Source organism: Macaca thibetana, chromosome 9, assembly GCF_024542745.1.
Source record: "Macaca thibetana thibetana isolate TM-01 chromosome 9, ASM2454274v1, whole genome shotgun sequence".
Taxonomy (NCBI): Eukaryota; Metazoa; Chordata; class Mammalia; order Primates; family Cercopithecidae; genus Macaca; species Macaca thibetana.
This window is the reverse complement of record NC_065586.1, coordinates 103,672,174-103,699,727: the sequence shown is the minus strand read 5'-3', so window position 1 is coordinate 103,699,727 and position 27,554 is coordinate 103,672,174. Positions and strand designations below refer to the sequence as shown.

Genomic DNA, 27,554 nt, shown 5'->3' with positions numbered 1-27,554 from the left:
CCTGTTGTCAATATTTTATAGTTTAACATCAAATTATTCACATGGTAATAGGCATGAAGAGCTGTAAACTTACTAGCTTTTCCTAAGCTATGCTAATTAATCAAAATATTTCAGTTGTCTTAAATAGCATACGATGTTGATAATTAATAGACTACAACTTTAGCTTCATAGATAATTTAATCTTTTTCAATAGCTTTCACTTGAAATCTTCCTCCACCATTACAACTCCAAGATAAAATGCACAAATTACTTCAGCTTTCCGAAGAAAAAAGTTACACCATTATAAATCACTAGGAAGTTTTCTTAGAGAAGAAAACTTGGATGTTATTTAAAAATTAAATTTAGAATTTTAAGCCTTTACTTTCTCATGGTGATTGAAATAAAGATATGCTCTGATGAAAAAAACCTAAATCAATTTTGGTGTTCTCATTGAGTTGCAAACTTTGTTATTGTCCCTCTAGCACAATATAGATGCCATAAACTATGTCTAAGTAGACAAAAGAAATTACTTCCATTGGATGTTTTAAGTTGGATGAGAGTTTTAAGTCCTCGTGTTCTATCTTATGAGTGCATTTTAATTTAAATGTATTCTTAATCATAGTTTAAGAAAATTCATCTTCTCATGAACTAAACAAAATGCATTAATTTCTAAAGTAAAGGCATATTTTAAAAATTCATCCAAAATGTTCTTAGTTGAGGTATTTAAACATTCTACTTGTATTATTTTTTAAACATATTCAATTGCATTGCAATTATATAGAGGCTTTTTTAGTATTGGAACACATGAGGTGATTGTAAATTGCTCAGCTTCCATTTCCAGGCACATTACTAGAAGAATCCATGTAACAGAGTTCACCCAAAACAGGAGCCTTCAGAAATCCACTTGATGAAGAGCGTGGAGACACAAACTTCTGAAGGTTAAGTCAGACAAAGATAAATTTAATTAAGTATAAAAAAGTGGGGGTTTGAGACGGAAAAGAAAAGAAATTTTAATTTACACACAGTACTTTGTAGGATAAATGATCTGCTGAGATAAAATGCCAACTTTATAATTTTCATATTCATGGCAAATCCTCACTTTCAAAGCCTTCATTTTGAAGGACTGGGGAATCTGCCAGGCAAGAGGGAGGGGGTTATTTCTGGTATATGAGTGACAAAATTGAAGTGTCAGATTTCTGAACATATATCATCTTAAGAACAAAATCTATTGATTCCTTCAAAAGAGTATGCTGAGCAGAGATGAGATCAGCATTCCACAGGGGACAAATCTTCCATTGGGATATTTCTTACAGAAAGATCAGGCCCTTCTGTCTCTCATGTCTCTTGAGAAATATGTTCAAGATACCCTAGAAAAGGCGTTGAAAAAATAATCCTAGAAAGGGGCTGGTTACTCATGGCCACTGACCTAGAATGAGTCTTGAACCCAGATTAGGCCTAAAGAAAGTCAGAGATGAGTAATTATCTTATGTGACACTCACTATGTGCTAGGTACTGTTTTAGATGACATATAGATGGATAGATAATTAAAAGGTGGATAGATAGATAGACAGATAGATCCTTATTTAGTTTCACAACACTCCTGAAAGGAGTTAGGTAATCTTATTAAGAGCCTCCTGCAGATCCCCATGGGGACCTACATCTGAAAATCTTTGTTAACTAAATGACTGCATCAGTAAGCACTCAATCAGAGAAGCAGAACCAATAAGAAATATACACTTATATATAGTGTGTACCTATCGCTAGTACTAAAAAACCTCTATATAATAGCAATGCAATTGAATATATATGTATATAAAGTTGCCTTTAACAGACATTGGACCTGTTAAAGGCAATTGTGGAAACTGGTAAAGCAATTTCTATTGTGGAATAGAAACTGGTAAAGCAATTTCTATAAGAATATGACCTTTGCATTGTGATGCTAGAATTTGAAGTCCATGAGTCAGAAAGTTGAGAAGAGATTATACATGTTGAGGGGGTGGGGGAGATTAAGAATAAGTCAGAACCCACAGGCACAATTTGGAGTCCCAGGAGAATAAAGTAAAAAAAACATGTGTCACTTCTTGTTGTTTCTGATCTTAGGGGTGTAGGTATCCTGCAGAAGCTGGGCCCCTTTGCTGTGGAGCAAAACACCCACATCTGGCCCAGAGATCAGAAGAGTTACAAGAGGATCCAGAAAAGGTGGAGCACTTGCAGATCTAGCAGCTGTCTCCCACCAATGAGGTAAATCAGCAGGTCCCTCACAATAAAGCTGCTCAGTGACTACCGCTCCCCTCCTATCCTCCAAATCTCACACAGTAATGTCTTCTGTAGCTCCCCCTAACTGGAAATGGATCTCTGGGAACTGTAGTTGACACCTTACACATTTCCAAGGTGACACAATGCTACCACAATGACATTTCTGACCAGGAAGTGTTACCGCAAAAAATCTCATTCTTAACCCCTCAAAACATTTAATTCACTACAGGGAAATTGTCTACTTAATTATCTTTCTATTTCTAGAATAGAATGCATTTGAGGGCAAATATGTGTGTCTATCAATGTTATATCTCTAATGCTATAGAACTGTAGACATAATGGGCAATTTAGTAGCTATTTTGATAATAAATGAATAGGTGAATAAGAGGAAAAAATCACAACAAAATTATTTCAGATAATACAAAATATTTTCAGATGGCTTAGGCTCAGGACTCTTAAATGCCTCACTCAGTTGAATATTTACAGACAAAAAGAACAAATGCATAAATAAATAAAGGAAGCCAAAACTTGCCATTGAAGTTCACAGAAACTTACTGCAGGCAAAAGTAGTCACAGGAATAGCAGCCATGGTAAATGACCCCTAAGTCTTGTTTTATCAGTGAGATGTTGATAGCTCAGAGGCAGATATTGTGTCCATTCTCTTTTTTAATTATCTAGTGTACCTTGCTTTCAAAAGAGATGATTACTGATTGATGATCATGAAAGGAAACATATTCCCAGTTTCATGCTTTTGGTGTGATTTAGTGTTTCTCTCTCTCTCTGAGATACATTTTCATTGTTTTGTAGTATGTTTGAATTCCTTATCTTGATAAGCAACAGTAAGACTTTCTCTTTGGGTTTTAGCATTTCACGGAGAGGTTGACATACTTTTTAATTGATTCTGTTATTTTTATCAAAGAAGAGTTGATGCCTATTAAAGGGTTTTCCTTTCCCTTACTATTACCAAATCTCATTTAGGGCATGGGTTCTACAGCTCTCAAGACTGTTCTTTTTATCGAAGCAAAACTAAATTTTTCTTTGCAATATCTTGAACCAAAATGGAGATGTTATTAGTTCCACACATGCAGTGGTATTATACTCTTGGAAACTACCAGCCATGCCTCTGACAGTCAATGTTGCCATCTTCATTAGCCATATATAATGACCTTTAAAAAGAGCGTTCAAATTTTTGGAGCAAGCTTAAAAGTGATTCATCGAAAGATGTAGCAGACAATAAGGATGAGATGCCTCTCTGGAGACAAGCATTCATTGGAAGATTTTTGTTTTGCATCTTTAAGGAATTTTACTAGGCGTTACTCTAGGTGGTGATTCTTCAGTGTGTCCATATAAATGTGTGTGTGCGTGTGTGTGTGTGTGTGTGTTGCTAAAGCCTGAATATTTGTGTTCCCTTTAATTTCGGTGGTTGAAATGTAATCTCTAATGGAAGGGTGTGTGGAGTGGAGGCAGGGCATTTGGAAGGTGATTAGGTCATGACAATAGAGGCCTGTGGAACTAGAGCCCCTCTTAAAGAAATCACAGAGACCTCCCTCACGCCTTTAGCCATATGAGGACACAGTGAGAAGAAGGCTAGCTATCTATGAGCCAGGAAGTGGGCCCTTACCAGTCACTCAATCTGCCATTGCTTTGAGTTATTTCCATCCTTCAGAACTGTGAGAAATAATGTCTTTTGTTTATAAGCCACCCAGTTTATTTATTTGTTATGGCAACCCAGACTAATACATACATACACACACACACACACACACACACACACACACACACACACACACGTCAACAGAACTATGGTTTTCCCAGAAGAAAGTGGTTTTTTTTTTACCTTTTTTAGTTTCTCCCCACAAAATCTATTGGTGTTTTTTTTTTATTTTGATGTTTTATTCACATCTCTGAATGACAGTTTTGAGCAAAGACTGGAAATTTAGTGCATTGAAAAAAACATATAGGTATAACTCAGGCCAGGAAGGAGGCTCCCAGTGGCTAAAAGGGGTTGGACTTTCTTCAGAAGCCAGTCAGAACCACAGTGTGTGAAGCCCAGTTGTATCTGTAGTATAATACTATGCTGTGATCTCAGGGCACTGCCATCGTTACATCATCAGTTGTCTACTGAGCACCTTGCTCATGCCAGGCAGTGTGACAAGTGCTAAACACAGAAGGCAGAGCTGGACATTTAACATCTATGGAGCTTCCAAGGGCACATTATACACATTGGTTCATCTTTGAAGTAGCTATCATGATCTCAATTTAATACATGAAAAAATTAGCGTTCATAGAGGTTAAGTGACTTTCAAGAAAGCAGTGGAGTCAGGATTCCCACTCAAACCTACCTAAACTTAAAGCTGTTCTCCTTTCTGTATTACGCCACAGTTACCAAAGCCTAGCTAGAAAACCAACATATGTGTAAGTTGTAGTGAGGTGGAGATAATTGTATTTACTGAGGTTTCTCTTAGGTTTTACTATATATTTTTAGAAGAAATACTTGGACAAACCCCTTGGGATAGTATATTACTAAGTAAAAAATTATATCCACCAAACCAATCTGTATGGTAAAATAAGAAGGATTTATTTTGCTCTTAGAATGTGAGGGTGGAGACTGAGAATACAGGAGTTGGAGGAAGCTAAAAAAGTAGTGGGGAAATGAATAAGATGGTGGAAAACTGCGCTATGGATTGCACTCTCTCCCAATGATACACAAATGTTCAGTTGCAGAACTCATCAATGCTTGACATCAGTGAAATATTTATGAAAAAGTAGTTCAGGAATTTAAATGTCCAAATCCAAAGTGGAAATAAACATAAAAGTCATGTGCAATGTCAAAGATGGAGGCCAGGGGCCAGGAGAAAATAGAACTTCTAACTTGGTAGAGGTTATTGCAGAGACTTTCAAGGGCAGTGCAATTGGGACTTTTAACCAAGTTTTAACCAAAGGACAACTTGGAGTGCCGTGTGATACAGCGTAAAGCACCTGAGTCCTAGATCTCTAGTGCAGTGAATAGTTGGAGGAAAAAGTCATTGTTATCTGCTGGGCTGAGAGAGATTTCTCAGCGGAGGCGGGCTTTGACCAAAGGTTGAGTGACAGGTAGTACTAACCTATGCAGAGAGGAAGGAGGCTTCCTTCCATGTAGATGGAGCAGAATGAACACAGCTGTTGGTGGAGGGTTGAGTATGTATTTTCAAAGATATATTATTCAAAAATCTAAGTGAAAATTATTTAAACAAAAGAGGAGATTTGTTGTCTCATGACATTGAAAAATCCAGATAGCTTTTCTGACAGTAGGCAGAGCTAGAAACAAGTTCATCAGTAATATCTCTCTCTCTTTCTGTCTTTCAGCTTACTTTTCTCCATATTAATTACTGAACAGTCAAAATGTGTAACTTAGTAATTTAGTTTCAAAATATATTTTAAAACATTTTTTCTTGTCTCCTTTCTTCTCTCCCAAGATGTTAATATTAAAACAAACAGTAGAAACCTTTTTCCTTAGTCTTAAAATACAGCCTTGAAAGATACTTTGAAACTCCCCTCCCTTCCTTTCCCACTATGTACTCCTTTACCTCATGCACTTTTGCAGAATTCCGGAGATTACCTCATTTGCAAAATTCCGGAGATTACCTCAGGGTAGCCAGTCTAAAACCCAGTCATTGCTGAGATGATACCAGCCTTCACTCCAAGGGGACGGTGGCTTGAGATAGCCACCAGAACAAAATACACAGAACTTATACCCAACATCCCTCCTGCATGCCTTCCATTCCAAGTTCCTTTTTTTTAAAAACTCCTCTTCCCAACCTAAAGTTTGAAGGGGTTTCTGGAAGCATAAGCTGGCTGCTTACCCACTGCTAACAATGAAAGTAAAGTCACCTTCCTTTCATTGCACTTTGTCCTTTTTATTGGCTTTGCAAATGTCAAGTAGTCAAGTCTGCGCTCTGTTACAAAAATGGTAGCAAAATGGTCTCCACTAATTCTAGGCCTAAAATTCTCTATATAGGTTAGCCCTCCAAAAGTGAAGACTCTGTTTTGCAAAGGTTTAAGAAATAGTCTTGGCCTGAACAAGTATCTTATTTTCCCAGCTTAAATCACATGCAAGGGATTGGAAATTTTCATTATTCAATAAAAAAAGGATTTAAAATGTGACACTGGCATTGAGACCCGGTGGCAGGTGAAAGGTGGAAGAGACTCAAGAAGACTGTTGGTGAAGTATGAAAGTATAAGGAGCAAACTCTTACTCGAAGTTAGAAGAAAGGAAAATCTTGATATGTAGTGGCTGAAAGTTCAGCAAAACTGTCATCTCCCATAAAACAGAAAATACATTTAATGAACTTGATAATCTAGTTAAAGAGAGTGTTGAAGGTGCCACCTGCCTTCTTCAAGCTGTGTGTAGTAAAGTTAGAAGAGGAGGGATATGAACTAAAGAATGAACCAATCAGTTGTCTAATGGAAACTGGAAGAAATGTTAAATGCTCAGAAAAGTCTGTTCGATCAGTAGAAGGTTCTCAAAGTAATAAGCAGCCTCAGGGCAAAGATCAAGTACAGACCTCAATTGTAAGATCCTTTGTTGAGACCTCAGAGCTAAGTCAGTGCTTTATAGACACTTCAGGCACATAAAAGGCACCTGATGATTCTCGATTGTGTTTCTAACAGTCCTCTGTTAAACAATAGGGTTTTTAAGAATCTTAAGAGCATTTTTCCACAAGAAACTCATAGGGTGTTTAAGGTCAAGAAGGGATTATTTCTAAGAGAGTTGTAGGTTTGGCTTTGGCATAATTGAGTGGATGATAAAATGATAAACAGGAAGTTCATAATCATTTTAAAAATTGTATTGTAATGGTTTATATTACAGTACCAAAGATTGTATTGTAATATTATAGTTTTTTTTTTTTTTTTTTTTTTTTTTTTTTTTTTTTTTTTTTTTTAGTCCCAGTTTTGACAAACAGGAACACTATACAAACTGAAGAGAGGCTTTTGAGTTCCCAAATTTCCATGGGCAGAAATCAGATGAGATGGCCACAGTAGTCTCCCTTTATACATGTGGAATTCGTTCCAAGACCCCCCAGTGGATGCCTGAAGCCATGTGTAGTACTGAACCCAGTTGCTGCCTGTTGGAACACATTTCAGTTCATGTCTTCCACCCACAAATTTAATGCCCTTTCCATCTTAACCAAGCACATATTACAAACTCTGGCTGTAATTTTTGCGGTTTGAGGTGAAACCAGCTAAACTAGAACATATTTCTTTCCTTCCCAATATTATAGATAGAAGATTTGTTCTTACTGTAGTCCTTGGCAACCTCAGCATACAGTTTTTTTCTTTTCCTTATTACGTCAAGAACTTTCATTGTTTTACTTAAAGAAAGTACTTTATAGCTTCTCTTTGGCATATCCAAATTGCCAGTATCACTTCTCTTGTGCTTTGGGACTATTATTAAGTAAAATAAGGGTTACTTGTCCACAAGCATTGCATTACCTACATGGTGGGTGTGATAGCCGAGATGTCTACTAAGTGAATAACAGTCAGGTAGTGTAGACAGCATGCGCAGGCTGGACAAAGGGATGATTCGCACCCAGGAGGGATAGGGAAGAATGAAGCAGAATGGCATGAGATTTTATTATGCTACTAAGGAGGTAATGCAGTTTAAAATTTATGAATTGCTTCTTTCTGGAATTTTCCATTTAATATTTTCAGACTACAGTTGACCAGGAGTAACAGAAATCACAGAAAGTGGAACTATGGATGAAGGGATGACGACTGCACTGTGTTACAACTACAGACTATTTCTTTTGAAAGACAACTCAGAAAGTAGAACCAAAAGTCATGGAGAATAATACCCAAGAAGTGAGAGTGAGCCCTAATCACAAAACTACCCACATGTGTGCAGCTGAATTTCAGGATAATTTTACTCAGTAAGCACTGGCTGCCTCCCATTTACCCTGTTTTTGAATGATAGCTTTTGTAGCAGATATTCTATGTCAGTTTTGACATTGTATGTTGTTATCCATGGGGTAAATTTCTTGTTTTGTATAGAGCATGCTTCTTCAGATATAGAGGAATCACAGTAGAGGAACGCACACAAGGAGTCTCATGCACATGGGAACTGACTTCAATGTTGATATGCTGGACCTTGAACCTGGTAATAAAATGAATGAGATTCGGTATGGGTGGAGGGAAGGTAGGTGTCTCCAAAACAGGTAAGAGTATTTTAGATATGGGAGAGATATAAAGTTGGTTCTCAGAAGATGAATGGTTGCAGTTTAATTTTATTTTAATAATTGTGATTTTTTTTTTCTCGAGACAGAATCTAGTTCTGTCTACTAGGCTGGAGTGCAGTGGAAAAATTACAGCTCACTCTAGTCACAGCCTCCTGAGCTCAAGCCTTCTACCTCATCCTCCTAATTGGCTGGGACCATGAGTGCATGACACCACACCTAGCTAATTTTTTTTTTTTCCTTATTTTTTGTAGAGACAAGACCTTGCTATGTTACCCAGCCTGGTCTCAAACTCCTGGCCTCAGGTAATCCTCCAGCCTCAACTTTGAAAGTGCTGGGATTACAGGCCTGAGCCCCTGTACTTGGCCTATGGATTTTTGACATTATATTCACCAATATGCTCACTCTCCTTTGAATCTACATGGGCAGATGACTTGCGTGTAATCAGTACAGTGCAACAGAATCGACACTGCCTGGTTCCTAGGCCAATGGCAACTTCTACTTGATTTGCAGGAACACTTGTCTTTGGAGCCTTAAGCTGCCACAAAAAGTCAAGCTACTCTGAAACATGCATGCTTTGAAGAGGCCAAGCCATATGGACTCATCACATGTACACTTTAGGACTAGTAGTATTAATCTTTCAGTCATTTCATCCAGGTGCCAAATGCACCAATGAATTACACCTTCAAAGATTTTCACCCCTAGCCATTGAGCCACCCACAATTCTGAGCCCCAGACATTATGAAAAAGACATACCCCTGAATAATAAGAAAGTTTCCAACTTGCAGAATCCACAAGCACAGTAAAGTGGCTATTTTAAGCAACTAAGTTTTGGAGTAATTTGTCACACCGTAATTTGACCTTTAAAAGAAATTGATCTGTAATTTAGGACAAACTAAGCAACATATATTCACCATCAGTGGACTATGAATATAATAATTTAAGTGAAACAAGTGTGATTTTAAAATTCATTTCTTTTTTATAATTGAGGTAGAGAATGTAATAATAAATAAGCCTAGATATTTTGGTTGAAACTATTACTTTTTGAGTGGAATTCACTTTATATTCCTTGCTGCCATTTCTCTTTATATTCCTGTTGGCAGATTTTGCCATGTTAAGCCTTAATTTCAAAGTCCGTACCAAGATTTATTTCCCACTTTCCAGAGTGTCTCAGAAATGCTCAGGCACAGAACTATTGCTAGGCCCTTTGAGCGTCACACACTTGCTGACAATGAACGCCATCCTTTGGAGATGTCCTTGGAAGAATTGAGATTTCAAATTGTGGTGTTTATTAACTTCACATTTTCTTTAGTCAGAAGATAGGAACTATAATTAAACCTTGAACTTTTACAGTAATGTGCTCTGTACCAGCCTGTACTTTGATCTGACATTAATCAATCTTATTCCACGTTCCTCTATGTCAGTATCAGTAGAGAAGTTGCAGAGTGCTTTCCTACCTTTTAAAAAGCATGTTTCTTTGATTTTAGAAAAAAAAAATGTTTCAAGGTAAGTGTGACATTGACAGTTTTATTATTTTTCTGAAGCATCACATCACAGAAATTGAGATGCTTCTCCAAGGTTAAACAGTTGGTTAGCAACTCATTCAGGACTACAACCTAAATTAGAGAATTTAAGAAGTAATTTAACAAACATTTATAGACCACCTCTCCAGTGCTAGGTTCTATGTTAGATACCAGGGTTACAAAAACTGATAAGATGTTCTCCTTGTCCATGGGGATTTCAAAGCCTATTACATAAAAAGAGCCTTTGCAGTTAGCCTGGTAAGTGATAAAACTGAGATCTGAACCAAGTGCAATGAGATTCCAGAGGAAGAAGCAAATGAAGCCAACAGGAAAAGCTGATGTATTTTAAGCAGAGTCACTGAGTAGAAAAATGATATTATTGACTATGACCAAGTGGGAGCGGTGGGAACTTTAACTGTGTTCTATTCTCATGGAGGAGAATAGGCAAGGACAATGAAGTAACCAGCATGTTGAAGGAATGCTGGGGAGATGTGGGTGGGAGTTTCAGTGTAATTGGAGTAGGGCCCAATAAATGCGGGTAGAGACATGAACAGGTTAATAGCCAGGTGTCCCTTTAGTCAATTATGAATAAATCAATATTAATACAAATACACACATATACAAACACACACACACACACACACAGAGACATATTGATTTATTTTAAAAGTTCTGGCTTATTGTTAATTGGGATAAAGGTCAAGGAGGGGGATTGTTAAGGAGCTGCTTGGTTTAAATTATAGTGAAAAGTATGCCTCTTCCCTGAATTCACCTCTAGCTAAACTTCATTCCTTGGCTACACTCATCATAGATGGAATTGTAGTGGCCAGAGGATGAAATTCAGGCTTGCATTTTGGATCTTTCAGCAGAGACTCAAAGCAACACAGCAAAATATTACTTGCAACCAATGTAGAATTATTCTGAAATGAGCTGCTAACTGTTAGTAAAATAGTTTTTTAAATAACAACTTGAGCACTATTTTAGTGCTTTTTATAGCTTAGTGTCCTGGACAGCTAGTTTCCCATCAGGTCTTTTCTGGTTGGAATATAGGGAGGAAAATGGAAAAATGGCAGGTGACAAGGCTGATGGTGAGTGTCCATGCATGTCAAGTTACAACATTTGCATTAAATTCTGCAGTTCATTGGGTGGGGGGAAAAAAAGTGTGTGTGTGTGCACACAGCCTGGCATCCCCTCCATCTGGCATTAGTTCTTGAATGCCTGGTGAGCAATCCAAAAAACTTAGTGTATAACTTTAGGGATAGGTAAACCCAAGGAATACCCTAACACCCTATTTTAAAATTCTCCATTATAAATTAAGTGGTTTTCATTTTCTTTCAGCTTCCTTCCTAACTGTAGGTCTGCCTCTCCGTTCTTTCCTAGTTCTACCTTTTACCTCCAGTCTCCCTAATCTATGCCCAAGGCTTCTTTCATAATACTGTAGAGATTCCAAATTTGTTTTGTCACCTGGAGACAAAGGAACCTTGCCTGCATTAAATCAATAAAGCCAAAATATAATATAATTTCTCAAAATATTCCTCTTGTGAAAGGAATCACTTGAGATCTTTAGAGTCACTGCGTCACAAGATGTTCCAAATATCTTTGCAGATAAAGAAAAGCAGATAACCTCGCACAGTGTACATTCAACAGACGATCTGTAAATAGGTACTGCCTGAAGACTAACGTGGAAAAAGTGTGTCTTACCATAACTCTGCTCTTACAGTGATAAGTTAGGGGAACCTTAAGTTCTTCGTCAGAGGAAGGCTTCACTGAATGATACATCCCCATTAGATTTATTTTTTTCTACTGAATTTGTTTTCCTCCCATAAAGAAAATATGTAGTATTATTTCATTCTACCAAGAAATTTGAGCACACAATTTCAGGAGTCAATTGTGGATCTGAGGACAGAAAGTAACTCATAAATTTTTACCCTAGTTACTTCCTGAAACTAGAAGTCAACAGTGTATCCACAAATGGATTAGAGTATTTCAGTAATACAAAGTGCATACCTGCAGGCAATGATTATATGGAACTTGTTTCATAGTTTTGACAAGGCCAGGTGTTATTTTAGTGCAGAATAGCACTTGTAGCCATTCCACGTATGTCAGCTAAAAGAATAATCAGGTCTCAGTGAATAAAACGATTGTCTTGAAAGAGCAGAAGTATTCTTTTCACCCGTGGTGCACTATTACATAACGTTCAGACTGGGGACAAAATTGTTAGATTACCTAAGGCTGCTTTCAAATCCAAATAGGTCACAACTAAGACTTCAGGAAACCTGGGAAATACCTCTCTTGTTCCTCTCTGGAAAGCACGTTTAAAAATGTTTATTTTTATGATTTCCAACTTTCTTTTAGCCACAGACATATTTTTTCTCTTTAAATCAATCTTGGACAATTACTTCAATACAGATGATACAGGGAAGCTAAGTGCTTTGATCTTCACTCCTCCAGTTTCTAAAAAAATGTAAAATTGAAAGGCCACTTAACTTCTTTGGGCCTCACTTATTTTAACTCTTTGAATGGGAGCAATCGTACCTGCCTTACTTTACAGGATGGTTGTAAAAAAATAAGCAAGTAATTTATGTGAAAATACCTTGAAAATTTAAAACATTATATATAACTAAGATATTATTAAGGCATGAAGATGCAAGCACTTGAGGCAGCACATATGTAAAATTACAAATGGTCTTTCAAACCAAGAGTGTTCTACAAATGGAGGGAAGGATATTTTCTTGGTGGTTTATATAATGCCTCTTCTCTAGACAGCCTTTATTTCTCCAGGATTAGAACTTAGTGTCTTTGGAGTTTGGGATAAGAATACATGCTTTTTGCCATGTGTGGGAAAGGGGAGGGTTGTGCATTTGCCATCCCTGACCTATATTTTCTTTCTTTCAACTCTTTATTCTTTGTGATTTTTTCTAAGTTCTCCATTTTTGTTCCTCAGTGCTAGGACCCGTACCATTTATTAGGATGCCTAGGGTACGCCATTTAAACTTGTGCAGTAAGGCTGGGATTCCTGCACTGGGAATTACATTAGGACAGTCTGTTTTAGTATTCAGAGTCTTGCTGCTGTGAATTCTGACTAGCCTGCCGGCTCTTTAGTGTCCTCTTGTTCTTAGCACACTCTCTCCTTTCAATTACACCAGAGTAAATAATCACCTAAGGTAACTGGTGACTACCTCCATTGGAATCCATATCACTGAGGACTGAAAATTTTACTAATATATATTATAGATGCCTGTTTCCTCTTTCTAGCCCATTTGGAATAGAAAACCTAGTGTTCTATGTCAGAAGAGGAAAGGTATTCTGAATATATTTTCAATAGACCAGTGAAATAAGAAGTGGAGTTTGTGTGGGAACAGTGGCTGAAACTCCTGTATCATGACATAGCCATCTAGTTTCAAACCTTGCCCACCTTGTTGGCCATGGAACAGGAGGATGAGATGCTCAGTCTCAAAGGTTTTCTATAGATGGTATCAGGAAACCAATCCTCCATGCCCCAGAGGCAGGCCTGGTGCCTCTCGATATCCCATATTTATGTCTTGCCACAAATTCAAGGATCCCTGATATATTTGCAAATATTCTGCTGCTTGTAGCAATAATCCAAATTATACCAAGGGAGAGGAGGTGGCAACAGCATTTCTAGGTCTTCATCTTGCTTTTCTAATTGTGATGGCTCATGAAGATACTAGCCTTAAGTCTGTCTTAGAATCAGCAGAAAACAACCGTTTTCCATTCTGAAGCAGGCACAATGACTGATTGGAGTAGGTATAAAACTCCCCTTATGCTTTATGATGTGTGGATTAATGAAAGTATTAAACCATTCTAATGATAGATAAGGAAATTATTTCCACTGTATCTGAAAGAAATAAAACGACTTCATCTTAAATTAAAGAGTTCTGAAACTTTGCAAGCTCATCAAAATAGCGTGGGAAACAAAGAGGTACAAGTTTATAACCCAGAGCACTTTAATTTCTTAACGTCTATCATTTTTCTGCTACATTACTGTTGGAGTGCTTTTCAAAAGCTTCTGGGAAAACTAACTTTTGCAGAAAAAATAATAAATATGGGTCAGGCTAGTATCTTTTTAAAAATAGAGAATAAGGGATTTCCCTCATTTTGTTAGCATGCAGCACTGTTCATTTTATTTCACTGACACTGTTGCCTTTTAGCAGCTGTGTCCTAAGCTTGAATGGCATAATTTACTACTCAGATATGAAATCCAGACTAGGGCAAATCCCAAGGAATATTATGCTTGTGAATGTTACAGTTTGTGTGCATACTCCCTTAAACTGGTAAGATTCGGTCAAGTTTTATTCATAGAGTCAGCATAGGCTTGTTGCAAAAAATAAGAAGAGAAGGAGTGATGCCAGAATATAGGTATCAAGTACCTCCTGTGCACTACTTTTTCCTCCCAGCCCTGTATCTGATTTCAGTCATAGTTGTAGTCCCCAGTTCAACAAGACTTTGTGCAGATTTGTTCGAGTTCTTCCCCAGGCCCTGGGCCTCATACTACTTGCTTAATAAAGTTGTGGTCTGGGATATTGACAATAACTTATTTGGCCTCATGAACACAAAACACAAAAGTTCAGTGAACTAATGATTGGAGGTTACTCTTGACCAATGAGTCAGGGGCTTAAAAATGCATGCTTTCACCTTTCATTCCCCAAGAAGGGAATGTTAAGACTCATTTCATAAGTTTCCCAGAATATGCCTGAAGATCAGCCTACCTAACAGTGGCCAAACCAACACTTTGCTCTTGTATTGGCTTCACTTTTTTCCTCTTCATGTTCCCATTCCCTTACACCTGCTCCGTGAAATTTCATTCACAAATAAACTACCTTCTCATAAGGCTTTCTCTTATGATAAGCATTAAGGGGAACCCATACCAAGATAACATTTATGTTGCCCTTATCAGGGATGTTAATTATATGTCACTTGTCCTGATGTTCACTCCTCTGTCACTCACCACTAATCAACCATGGAACTATTTTGCACTCAGCCAAGTAATGGCCTCACAGACCCTTTCAGTATAAGTTTCAGGTAGATTCATTGCTTGTTTTAATTTGACACATTCACCATCCTTGCCTATCTTCCCCTATTCTTGTTCCAGAGGGGATCCAGGATCAACATGGATCACTGTTTCTCATTCTGAAATCAGCTGCTTTCCATAAACACCTGAAAAACTAAGGCCTCTGACACCCACCATGCTGGTTTTTCATGTGTTTCAACTTGGATGTTGGGCAGAGGCTAGGCTACAACTTAGCTTAGCTGATATTTCAAATTTCTGTCTCACAAAGTATCAATCACTTTTGGATTTTTTAAATCCATTGATAATAGTTGAAACTTCCCTTTCTTTAACTTTTGTTTTTAAGTTCAGGGGTACATGGGAAGGTTTGCTACATAAATAAATTTGTATCATGGGGGTTTGTTGTACAGATTATTTCATCACACAGGTATTAAGCCTAGTACCCGTTAGTTATTTTTCCTGATCGTCTCCCTCCTCCCACACTCCTCCCCATGTCAATTCTGAAAATGACATGTTTCTACCATTAAAAAAAAAAATTCCCCAAGAACATTTGTTCCCTGACCTAGAATAAGGTCCACCTGTATACTTCTGTTCTCCCAAAGGACCTGAATTTTTGAGTCTAGAGTTTATCTTCAATGCCTGGTCACTTTTCTCCAACCGATTGAATTAATATCCCAAAGTTTTCAGTCTGTGTTTGACCAAATTAAACCTCTGAGATGCCAAATCATGTCTCAGGTTTTTTTTACCTTTTTTTTTTTTATTTCATTCCTGAAGCCCTGGAATAGTATCCTTTAACACAAGGACACAAAACTTGTTTCCAGAAATAAGAGTAAGAAAAATATGACAGTAAGAAAGTTCTGATACTGTTTTCTCCCTAGTGATTTCAAAGCAATGTGAAGGTGAGGTATATCTCTGGTTAATCACTGGATCTCCTCAACATCATTGTACATGAAGGATTTACTATAAGTAACTGTTGAAATGGATAAATGTACACTGGCTAGAGAAAAGGCAACAATCATGAAGGATGTAGATATTGTGAAAACATGATCTGAAGAATTTCAGGCAGCAGGAAGAGAGTGATTCCTTGACCTAAAATTGTGTAAGCATTTGTAAACTCCCAAAACAGGCACTGGATTGTATTAACAAAGAATCTGAAGGAAAAAACATTTGTCCCACACTCTATGCATGAGTGGAGATATATGCTCCATGAGATATCACTTTCACTCAAACTTCCCATTTCCTAGTCCATCCACCTGTTTATTCTAGCCATTGTTGCAGCAACCAGTTGCATGTAGTTATAAGTTGTTAGTGCCTCCTCTGAGCTGCTTTTTTCTACCCCAAAATATTTCTGCCAACTCTGAATTGGATATCTGTTCAAAACCACCCAACTATTTTGATGCATGCACAAATCTGGACATAGAAGGGATTTAACACTCCAGTGAGAAACAATGATCAATGAGAAATAGAGCAAGGGGATAATAGCCCCTGTCTGTACCTTGGGTGGAAAATTCCTATCTTTATTTTAAATGACACCTCGGAGGATCTATAGTGGGGTTAAGTTACAGTTGTGATAAACTCAATAACTAATCCTTGACTTCACTTGCTTTCTTTCAATTTTTCACTCTTGGAAATCCTCACCTTTAATTCCTTGCTGTCACTTCCTCAAGATACTAACTGCATGCAAGTCCTTACCTCAGGCTCTTCTTTTAAGAGGAGCCAGATTTCAGAGTGTTTAAATGGGAAGTACCCTGAAAAAGCAATGCCTTGGGTCTAGATTATGAAATTGGATTACGCATAGTTCAACAACGATGTCTCCCAAAAGTAGTGGTAAGTAGAATGGTGACAGCGCCTGACATTAAAGCATCATGATCACCAGGATTGTCACTGGTAGTAAATTGAGATGGGATGAAGGGGAAACATCAGCTTATATTGAATGGTGATATTAAAACCATAGGTGAGCAATTAAATTATAAATGTTATAAAGTTGATTGGCAGCTTTAGAAGATACGAGAAATGAATATCACATACACAAAGCGAGATAGCTATCCACTCAAGGCATAACATGAGAGTTAGAATGACTCCATGGAAGCATTTAAATAGATCCTTCACTCCCAAAGCAACAGGGTGACTGTGCTAAATATTACACGTAGGACCTAACTGTAAAACTAGTTTAGCTACAAAGTTGAGTAAATGGAAAGCTTCAATAAATTTGTTATGATACAATCAGAATTATAGGAAGACACAAGTGAGATCTTGAGTGTTGAGCTGGGGATATTTGAATAGATAAGCATGAGTAAAGTGATTGCCTATGGTTTTAGTTCATTTTATGTGGCTATAAAGGAATACAGAAACTAGGTAACTTATGAAGAAAAATCACTTCCTTGGCTCATGATTCTATGCTAGAAAGTGCAAAATTGGGCATCTTCACTGGTGAGGGTCTCAGGCTGTTTCTACTCATGGTGGGAGCCAGTGTGTGAAGAGATCGCATGGTGAGAGAGGGGGCAAGAGAGACAGAAGGGAAGGTACCAAGCTCTTTAACAACCAACTTTTGTAGGAATGAAGGGAGTGAGGACTCTCTCACTCCCAAGAGAGGTCAGCAATCTATTCATGAGGGATCTTTCTCAGTGACCCAAACACTTGCCATTAGGCACCCCCCTCTAACACAGGGAATCAAGTTTCAACAGGTTTGAAAGGACAAACATCCAAACCATAGCACCCATATTTCCCTAATCCCACACAGCCAGAAGTAGCAGCAACCTTCTCCTTACAAGAAGTGGCCTTGAGATGTGGTCAATACTTCCCCTAAGTCAGATACCTAAGAAATTGATGCCTGCCCTTCTCAAATATTGGCCTCAGCTTCCTTCCTTGCATCCATACTAGTAAATATGAGCACATTACAGCATCATCCAAGTAGAGAAATACAATGCATACGTAGAAGATAGTAGTATACACTCCTCCACCTCCTGCAATATTGCAATATTTGACTACTATTTACTGGAAGAAATCAGAGAACCGCTTGTCAGAATGAATATAAGGGTGCTTGACCAATGAGGCTGAATATAATGCTGAGTAGGGGATGGACATAAGAGATGGTGAATAGAAGGCGGACTGTAGATTCCACAGTGAAAAATCATGACCTCTCACTGAGTTTTCAAACATAATCCAGTTCTCATTGATTGAAGAGAAGGCTGTGTCTGCTTTAGGAAGGACCCTGCCATGCCACTCCTTATATGGATGATATTTAATATCCCGTTCCTTTTCCAAATGGGCCTGTGGTTACTTATGAGAAAAACTATTCCAGGGAAAGGAGCCTGCCTATCATTACCAGTGGTTATTGGTAAAGGGTCTGAATTAGGATTGATACCAGTCAGTGCTCTGGAATAGGCACAGTAGCACCTAGAATGTGGGCTAGTGGTAGGCAGATCGTAAGTGGAGTACTGGCCCAAGTTAATCTCATACTAAGTGCCATAGGTAAATGACTCATCCTAGAACCTGTATTTGTAATTGGGATGTAGAGTTTGGCAGAACTCCCCAGTTGGTATCTTAACCTGTGAAATAAAAGCCAATTCCCCCATTCCTGTTACATGGGATTCCTGCCCAAAGGAACTACCTATACACAAACTCTCATTTTAGGCTATGCTTTCTGAGAGAGAGATCTAATCTAAGTCCAATGCCTCAATGCACTGTAGAAGTCAAGATTCATTTCTAGGTCTTCTGTTAGAAACGTGGAAGAAAAAAAATCACTTCCAAACTTGACACTTTTGCTGTACACCTGTAGCTGCAAACGGCCACCATGCATGTGAACCTGCTTTGAAATAAAGCCATCACAAAATAAATGTAGAAGGGAAATATGAAAAGAATGATAATTACTTGTTAAGTTACTAATAAAACTATTTGAACCATAGATCAATTTTTTATTTTATTAATTAATATGGCCAATATATTATCTTGTATGCAAAAGCAAATTTGAGTTATATTTCTACCAGAAATATATGCCTACAGAAACCCAGACACTATTTCTGAGTGGCCTGAGCCACTGGTAACATGTACTTATCAAGCTACAGTTGTGAACTTGCCTATTGAAGGTTAAAATAGAGCAAGAAAGTAGCAATAGATGCCCCAGCATATTAATGGTCAAACACAGTCTTTTTCCATGTCCTCATAATGAAGCAGCACCGTACCTTTTGATAATCAGGGTAAATGACCCCTGCCTCTATGAAAACTTTTTTCTTTGCATGCTGAGCCACCAGCAGGCAGAGGCAAAAGTGACTGAGTAAGCGCTCCTGTAGCTGCCTGGGGTTTAGGTGTATTCTGGAAAGTAGGACTGCTAGTTTAAAACCTGGATAGTCATAGAACATGTTGGTCAACCTAATCTTGGTGAAGGCATTCCCTCATCAGGAAGAAAAACCTCTATATCCAAAGGAGCACGATGCTTGAATGTCCCAAGTAATTTGCTAGGAGTGTTGAAAGCAGGCCTACACCTATCTTTACCCCATAGATGTCAGACTCATATATTCTATCTATTGGGACCACAACACCATAGAATGACTGCTTTTTAAAGTTTTGTTTTGTTTTGTTTTGTTTTTGAGACTGTCTTGCTCTGTCACCCAGGCTGGAGTGTGATGGTGTGATCTCAGATCCCCGCAACCTCTACCTGCCAAGTTCAAGCAATTCTTGTGCCCCAGCCTTCCAAGTTGCTGGAATTACAGGTGTGCACCGTTATGCCTGGCTAATTTTTATGTTGAGTGGAGAAGGGGTTTCACCATTTTTCCCAGGCTGGTCTCAAACTCCTGACCTCAGATGATCCACCTGCCTCCGCTTCTCGAAATGCTGGGATTACAGGCATAAGCCACCATGCCTGGCCAGCTTTTTAAGTTTAAAAATATTGCCCAACACTCAGAGAATGTCAATTCAAGCAGTGCCTCAACTGTGCCTTCAAGAGGCAACAGTTACTGCAGCTTGCTTCACTAATCCTGGTGTATTAGGTCTTTTGAAGAAATTAATGGTTTGTCACAACTTAAGAGTTGACTTGGGTGCTGTTAAAGGCATACAGTTTTAAAAGGAATCAGAGCATAAAAGTTTGGAAAATTTGCAGCCTGGTAAAGTGATAGAAAAGCAAATCCCATTTTCTGAGGAGAAATTCAAACCAGCTGAATAAATTTGCATAATTAATGAGGAGTCAAATACGAATTGCCAAGACAATGGGGAATATGTCTCCAGGGCATGTAAGAGACCTTTGAAGCAACCCCTCCCATTACAGGCCCAGAGGTTTAAGAGGAAAAAATGATTTCACGGGCCAGGCCTACAGTCCCTCTGCTGTGTGCCAAGCCTTGGCAACTTCCACAGGGTGTTGAGCCTGCGGGTACACAGAAGTCAAGAATTGAGGTTTTGGAACCTCCACCTAGATTTCAGAGGATTTATGGAAATGCCTGGATGCCCAGGCAGGAGTTTGCTGCAGGGGCGGGGTCTCGTGGAGAACCTCTGCTAGGGCAGTATGGAAGGGAAATGTGGGGTAGGTGCCACCACACAGAGTCCCTACTGGGGCACCACCTAGTGGAGCTGTGTGAGGAGGGCCACTGTCTTCCAGACCCTAGAATGGTAGATCCACTGACAGATTGTACTGTGCACCTGGAAAAGTCACAGGCACTCAATGCCAGCCCATGAAAGCAGCCAGGAGTGGGGCTACAGCCTGCAAAGTCACAGGGGTGGAGCTGCCCAAGACCATGGGAACCAACTCTTGCATCAGCAAGACCTGGATGCAAGACATGGAGTCAAAAGGAGGTCATTTTTGAGCTTTAAGATTTGACTCTCCTGATGGATTTTGGACTTGCATGGGGCCTGTAGCCCCTTTGTTTTGGCCAATTTCTCCCATTTGGAATGGCTATATTTATCCAATGCCTGTACCCTTGTGGTATCTAGGAAGTAACTAACTTGCTTTTGATTTTACAGGCTCATACGTAGAAGGGACTTGCCTTGTCTCAGATGAGACATTGGACTGTAGATTTGATTGGTTTTGAAATGTGAAGACATGAGATTTGGGAGGGGCCAGGGGCAGAATGATATGGTTTGGCTGTGTCCCCATCCAAATCATATCTTGAATTCTCATGTGTTGTGGGAGGGACCTGGTGGGAGGTAATTGAATCATGGGGGCAGGTCTTTCCTGTGCTGTTCTCGTGATAGTGAATAAGTCTCATGAGATCTGATGGTACTATAAGGGGAATTTCCCTGCACAAGCTCTCTCTCTTTGCCTGCTGCCACCCATGTAAGATGTGACTTGCTCCTCCTTGCCTTCCATCATGATTGTGAGGCCTCCCCAGCCATGTGGACCTGTAAGTCCATTAAACTTCTTTCTTTTATAAATTGCCCGATCTTGGGTATGTCTTTATCAGCAACATGAAAACAGACTAATACAAAAGTATTTTAATGGATTGGACTCAATGAGTACACAGATGGATCTGAGCAGAGTGACAAATGGAGTATATCAGATACCTCCTATTTTCTGCTGAGAAGAACCCTGCAGGAACCTACTCAGCCATTTCTGATGTCTGCGCAAGTCTGTAAATGGAAATAAATTAGAACTCTGTGAGGTAATCATGATGCTCAGGAACAGGAAACAATGGGTAAATATTCTCCTTTTCCCATTTCTCACATGCACAATACTGAAGGTCATTCTACATGGTTTCTCATAAAATCCCTTATGGGATCCACCCTCATTTGCTTATAGTGGTGATAAACTTGTCAATTACATGGTCTGATTTGCCTCCCCTCCTTCCTTGTTTCACTTTTCCACCCCTGTTCCTTGGAATTAATTCCCAGAATAAACTACCTGTGTATAAGCCTTGCTTTAGGCTATAATTCATGGGTTATAGTGTGGGTTAGGGGGTGAGGGTGTTCTATAGCCTAAGAACAATGTTTTGATACTTTGTATAAGTCAGAACAGTTGCTTAGCAGTGACAGAAATCTAACCCAGACACATTTAAACACACAATATGACTCATTAGCCAACTTCGCTAGTAAGTCTAGGCAAGTGTGGATCCAGGAACTCAGACAATTGTATTAGTAATTGGCCATGTTGCATATTTCTGCTCTGGTTGCTTTCTGATGTGGCTTCATTTTGAATCCAGTTCCTCTGTATGATGGCCTTGTGCAGCTACAGACTTACGGCAAGAGAGTTTCAAGTTCAGCAGAAAAAAAAAATTGTTTTGTTTTGTTTTCGGTTTCCTAGCAATTCTACTCCACCCCCACCTCCCCAAAAAAATGGAATTGGAGTTTATTGTCTCATTGTCTTTGATAGGAGTGGGTTGTGTCTACCTTAGAAAAAAAATTGTATCTCGTATGATGTGATTCTCTGAACCATTCAGGAGGTACATTTCAATCCCTGGAGCTGAGGGAAGGACACCACACCCTCATCTCACCAACATAATTTGAGTATAGGAAAACAGATTCACGAACACAAAACAGGAGGAAACACCATTAAAAGAGAAATGGATGTTGGGCAGGCAAAATAGAGTCCACTACATACTTCAGGCCTCTCAATCTTGTGCTCCAGCCCCATTTCATACAGAAAAATTGTGAGCATGTGTGCTTCCTCTGCCCTAATCTGGGCCCTATGCAAAATTCACAGCCCTCCTGCTGGGACTCCACTTCTCTTCCACTGCTCTTCTTGGTGAACAGCCATCCCTTTGTAAATCCTCCATTTGTTTTCACATTTGCCTCTGTGTTTGGGGTGTGCTGAGCAGCTTCTCTAAGTTCTGCTGACACGTCTCCAGTGCCCTCCGTGAACTTCTCCTTTTCTTTTCAGGTCCATCATTCAGGGAAAGTCACTTGCTTCGTCCACATCCTTTAACAATGTTTGCTTTTGTGAGCACATGGCCATTCAAGCAGCAAGGGAGGCCTACCCAGGTCATCAGAACCTCACCCATGTATTTTGTCAAGTACCAGGGAGTCTCCATAATAGAGAGGCAGGCTGAAGAACTTCAGCTGCGCAATCCATCATGGAAGTAACAGGTCATATCCAGTGGGGTGACACTGAGGAGAGAGGGAAGAGACAGATTGCTGAAAGTATGTAGCAGATACTTTGGTTTGATTTCTTGTATTTACTGCACAAAGTTGAGACTTGAAAATCGATCAGATTTTCAAGATCTCATACAATAATTCTACCTTAAATTTTAAGGAAAGATGCAGTCCCTGTTCACTCTGCTGCTTGCCAGCTGTGAATTGGGGAAAACTGAAATTTTCCTGACTCAACCAGGTATTTCTTTACCTACTCATGTCAAAGGGACTGAAAAATATTGCCTCAAAAATACTATTATGTTGCCCATGGTGAAAGCTGAATGCAGAGTCTACAGTGAAGGGTCAGTTCCTTGGTGGCCTAATTAACTTTGCTCCCTGGCCTTGGGCTGCAACTTAAATCCTTACCAGTCATTTCATAAAGTAGCATTACTTTGTCACAATATGAATAAGTGAAAAGAGAATATTTAGGTTAGGGTATTATAAAGACTTACCCTACTAGAAAAAAGGACTTGAGGTTTTTAATTTATTTATGATGAGTTCAGTAATGTCATTTTCAATGTAAAAAACATCTAGAAGTAGAGCATGATTCATGCATGGACAGGTAGCAAGGTGCTTTAGAGGCTTGGCCAGAAGCCCTCATTCCTGTTGCAGCTACAGTAAGATGGATTCCGAAAAGCCTAAAAGAGTTTATCCTATCTTCCTGTAGCTCCATTTAGGACCTTTATTAAGTGGCCCTATCAGAAGAATTATGCCACCTTTTTCCAGAGATCCAAATAATTTCTGTATATCTGAAAACACTTATCTTCCCAAATTGGATTATGTTACATACTGACATGAGAATTAAATCTGATCAAACACTGTATTCTCACCTAAATTTTTTGTTTGTTTGTTTCTGGGATTTGTATTGCCTAAAGATAACATTCCAAATTCTTGACATGCCATATTTAAAATTATACATTTTCACTGGGCATGGTAGTTAACGTCTGTAATCCCAGAACTTTGGGAAGCCAAGGCAGGCAGATCACTTGAGGTCAGGAGTTCCAGACCAGGCTGGGCAACATAGCAACACCCCACCTCTACAAGAAAAAAAATACAAAAATTTAGCCAGGCATGATGGTGTGTGCCTGTTTTCTCAGCTACTCAGGAGGCTGAAGTGAGAGGATCACTTGATCCTGGGAGATTAAGGCCACAGTGAGACAAGATCATGCCATTGCACTCCAGCCGGGGCGCCAGAGCAAGACCCTGTCTTAAAAAAAAATTTTACAGTTTCCTTCCAATCTGACATTCCATCCATAGCTACAATTACATTCTGGCCACTTCCCAAATAAACTATGTTCCTTGATAAAATGTTTTTACTTCAGCCTGAAATGACTTTATCTGGTCATATCCTATGTATATTTTCAATCCAATCAAAATGTTACCTTTCCAGGTGGCCTTTCTAAATCCATAGACACATCCTCCCCCTTTCTTGAGAAGAAAAGGACTACTATGTGCCCCTCAAGAAAGGGGTCCAATGTAATTTTTTATTATTACTATTATTATGATCACTACTACCAGACCTAGCTTTTGTCACCACACTTTATACAAATGACTTGTAGTAAATGTATCTTTATTTAATGCATAAATGCATAAATAAATAAAAAAATGTAAGTTAGTTACATGTTATTAGTATTCTTGCTTCTGTTACAATGACTTGTTTTTCTTTCATTTCTTTTTGTTTTTACTCCTTCCTTCTTTCTTTTAAATTTACTTTTTATTCTGTTTGCTTTTGTTCTCTAATTTAATATATTTATTCTTATTGCATGTATAGTTAACCATATATATAGCACTAAAAAGAAAACAAATAGCAAAATCCATATCCTCATAGCATATTCACTTTAGTGGCATGAGTGTGTTCAATGTGGATATGAACTATGGGGGAAAGTAATTAGAGAAGACTGACGGAATGATTTTAGATAATGTAGTTAGGAAAGGTTTCACGAAGATGTTCATGTTCGACCAAATTATTAAAAAGGTAGAAAAGAAACCTATATCTATCTGGGAGAAAAGCAAGGGCCAGAGGCAACTACCTGTCTGTTGTATTGTGGGAAAGTAGCCACAGGGCAGCCAGTGGGACTGGGAGAGGGTAAGCATAGAGCCTCATCTGACCAGACAGTCATAGATGCCTCCCCCTAGGTTTCCCTGGTGGAAATATGATACATAATTTAGTCACTTAGCTATTTCTATGCAACAAGGCATCCTAAAATTAGTGACTGAACACAACAGCTATTTATTATTTCACATAAATCTCATGATTTGAGCAGTTATGCAGGTCCAGGTCAGGATTGTCTAGTATCAGCTGGGCTCACTCATATGTGGGCAGTCTGCAGACAAATGAGCTAAGGGCTGAGAAATCTTGGATTGCCCGTAATAACATATCTTGGCTATGATCTGAGTAATCTTTCATCCTTCAGTAGAGTAGTTTTTTGTTTTGTTTTTTTGCTGTTGTTGTTTTCATGGTGGAGGCAGATATCAAAGAAAAAAAGCAGAAGCATGCACAGCTTCTAGACCTGACACACTGTTGTTTCTGTCATATTCTAGGGGCTGGAAAAAGTCATAAGACCAGCAAAGACTAAAGGTGAGGGAATAGAATCCACTGCTTAATGAGAGTACCTCCAAAGTCACATTGCAGAGGGCATAGATATAGAGACAAGTGGAGAACTTGCACTAGGTTGGCAATAGATCTACCATAGTTTACTCTCTGGCCACAATTATTCACATCCTCACACATGAAAAATGCACCCACCCATGCTCAAAAACTCTAAAGTCTAATCCAATCATGCATCCCACTCAATGTCCAGCATCGGTTGGTCTACTTCACCTCAAATAAGGCATCTCTTAATTTGAAGAGCTATGAATCAAAAAGATATGCTTTATCCCACCTATCCCTGATATAAAATATGAAACCGTGAATAGGAACAGAATAGCCACAGTGGACACTCTAATTCAAGAAGGGGAAGAAGATGAGGGCTGTAGCAGTTCCTAGTCTGTATCAATTCCAAAAATTATGCTAGGCAGAAGTTGCTTGGTCGGGCCCCAGAGACTGCTGAGATCTTCTTCTTAATCTGCTCTTTTGGTTTCTTATGAAGGAGATGTTGGAAAATATATCCTTTGAGCCATTTTCTCAACCCACTTCCAGCCCATAGTAAATTCAAGACCAAGAAGCTTTTTAAATTATAGTCAAGGATGGCATAATCTTTGGCTTTATAATCCCCTTAAAATTAGTGAAATTTCTATGGATTTGACATAAGTTCACTCAATTCAATACATAAATTCAATTCAAGTTCAGTACATGTCACTTCCATACTTATTTTCAAGACAAGCATTTATGTTTAGTCTTAATACCACCTCGAATGTGACAGATTGCTGTGGAAAAATTTCTTAAAAGTCCTTAGAAATCATTTTATCCAGATAAAGGGGTGTATTCATCAGGATTCCACAGAGAAACATTACTAATAGGAAGATTTTATATATATATAGATAGATATATATATATATTTTATTTTATATATATATTTATATATATATTTTATATATATATATATATATAGAGAGAGAGAGAGAGAGAGAGAGATGTATTTTAAGAAATTGGTTCCTGTGATTATGGAGGCTGATGAGCCCCATATCTTCAGAGGGCCAGCAGGCTAGAAACTCAAGAGAGGGCTGATTTTGCATTCAAGTCCAAAAGCTATCTGTGGCAGAATTCCTTCTTGCTTAGGGGAGGTCAGAGTTTTGTTCTAGTCATCTTCCAATTGATTGAATGAGGCCCAGCCACATTATGGAGGGCAATCTGCTTTACTAAAAGGCCACGATTTAAATGTTAATCTCTTTCATAAATACCCATGATAAAACATTCAGAACAATGTTGACCGCACATATGGCCACTTGGCCCAGCCATGTTGACATATAAAATTAACCATCACAAGGGGTCCATTAGATGCTGTATTAATTCCTTAAGAAGTCTTAATGAACAACCCAATAGCCACACCCTTAATTTAATCTGCCCCCCTCACCCTGGCTTCATTTCACTTTGAAATATCTTATATCAAGTAGAAAATTGGGAGATGACAATAGTTTTATTTCTGAAGGCTTCTTGTCTCCTGTACTATTTCCTCGGTATTCCATTTGCAAACTGAATAATTTCATTGGCTCATCTTTCCAATGTTTCTTAGCTTTTATTTCCTGAAAATCTCATTACTCATATTTATAAGATTGTTAGATAAATTTCTTGCCTGCCATGTTACTGCAGAAGATTTATTTACTAATAGTTTCACGAATGTGTAACACAAGTTGGAATTTTTCCAGCCACTTATAATAACTTTTTCATCATATTTCCAGCTCCCACTTGCATCTCTGTCTCAAAGCCAGTGCCAAGTATTTTAAGTTTTAGTCATGGCAGACCCTCACAGATAGCTACCAATTTCTGCTGCATAATTTCTGTTAATTATTGCTTCATAACAAACCACCCCAAAATTTAGTGGCTTGCAACAACAACAACAAAAA

The 27,554-nt window shown here is 38.6% G+C and overlaps 1 long non-coding RNA gene across 1 annotated transcript in view; it reads left to right on the top strand.

The window, feature by feature from the left end:
* Positions 1-8,428, top strand: part of LOC126962735 (uncharacterized) — a 29,678-nt gene extending 21,250 nt beyond the window's left edge. The window contains exons 2-3 of the long non-coding RNA XR_007728795.1: positions 7,927-8,144; positions 8,266-8,428. This is a non-coding gene — a long non-coding RNA (uncharacterized LOC126962735). The remainder of the gene's footprint in view (positions 1-7,926; positions 8,145-8,265) is intronic.
* Positions 8,429-27,554: the final 19,126 nt, after the last annotated feature.